We start from the raw sequence: 1,818 nt of genomic DNA, 5'->3' as shown, positions 1-1,818 counted from the left end.
TCACCCTCTTTTCTGTTGTCCATCCTCCAGGAAGGACGTTATATGTAGATCCTTATAATCAGTTTCCCCTTTCTACCCCATCCTCCCGGTATTGCCACTCTCAGCACTGGTCCTGAAGGGGTCATCTGTCCTGGATTCCCTGTGTTTCCAGTTCCTATCTGTACCAGTGTACATCCTCTGGCCTAGCCGGATTTGTAAGGTAGAATTGAATCATGATAATGGGTGGGGGGAAGAAGCATTTAAGAACTAAGGGAAAGTTGTATGCTTCATCATTGCTACACTGCACACTGACTGGGTCGTCTCCTCCCCACGACCCTTCTGTAAGGGGATGTCCAGTTGCTTATAAATGGGCTCTGGGACCCCAATCTGCATTCCCCTTCTTTCACAATGATATGCTTTTTTATCCTCTGATGCCTGATACCTGAACGCTTTGACACCTCGTGGTCACACAGGCTGGTGTGTTTTTTCATATGGACTTTGTTGCTTCTGAGCTAGATGGCCACTTGTTTACCTTCAAGCCTTTAAGACCCCAGATGCTACATCTTTTGATAGCCAGACATCATCAGCTTTCTTCACCACATTTGCTTATGCACCCATTTGTCTTCAGCAATCGTATCGGGAAGGTGAACATCATGGAATGCCAATTTAATGGAACAAGTGTTCTTGCATCGAGGGAATACTTGAGTGGAGGCCCAATGTCCATCTGCTACCTTTATATTCAATCTATAAATATATGCACGTAGATCTATGTCCTCATCATTGTATATAACTATATTTACATATGTACACGCCTGTATTTAGACTGCCATGAATGCCCTTTGACTCCTAGTTCTTTCCTCTATTTCCTTTTACTTTCCTCTTGTCCCAGTAACATGCTCAGCCTTCATTTGGGTTTCAGAAATTGGCTTACTTTTTCCTTGTTATAGTTAAAGCTTTTCTTTCCTTTTCTTGTCTTATTGCATAGCAGATTGCTGAATAAGACTAGTGCAATAGGACATTATTTCCTGTCTTTGATCTTCAGAGAAAGGTATTCAATTTCTCACTAGTAGGTATCATCTTAGATATAAAGTTTTAATAGATTTTCTGTAACAGTTTGAGGACTTTTTTTTTTCCTTGCTTGCTGAACGTTGTTACCATATGCTGGGATAATCTTTTTGCAAATCTTTTTCCCTTAACAAGTCATAAATCTTTCATTTATTTCTCTTATTAAATAAAAAGTCTATTAAGGAATCTTTTAAGTTAACAAAGATTCTTCAGTGTACACACTGCTGCAGGTTATCAGCTATTTACAATTTTAAATTGAATTTGTTTTTCACACCTCATTTTCTGGGCAGGTTTTAGTTTCTTCATTTGTAAAATTATAATAAATGTATTTGTCCCACAGTGTTGCAGTATGTAATCAAATTGTGTATTGATATGATGTCTTATAGGAATGCTTGATGCATAGGAACTAATTGCACAGGATTTTTTATTATTACTATGTCAGAATTATTATATGAAATTAGCATAATTACATCATAATTTAATACATTTAGGAGTTTAGGCATTTTGAAAGGTAGTATGTTCTATATGGTAACCTCCCATGAGGAAAAATTCAGTTTGGAAATAATTTTATGAAAATTGAATCCCTAAGGCACAGACAAAGCAGTCAAATGATGACCAGGACAATACAAATATTTCAAAACTTTATCCAAATTCATCTCTGATGATGGAAAGTGTCTAGTCTCTCTTTCTCCATTCAATCCCTGTTGCCAAATCCTAAAACACATGAAAGGCATTACTATTAACTTTCTGTTACATTAAGACTTAGTCTTTAGT

Source organism: Echinops telfairi, unplaced genomic scaffold, assembly GCF_000313985.2.
Source record: "Echinops telfairi isolate 266 unplaced genomic scaffold, ASM31398v2 ScPeMD7_7467;HRSCAF=8505_1, whole genome shotgun sequence".
NCBI classification, from domain to species: Eukaryota; Metazoa; Chordata; class Mammalia; order Afrosoricida; family Tenrecidae; genus Echinops; species Echinops telfairi.
This window is presented reverse-complemented; position numbering follows the sequence as displayed.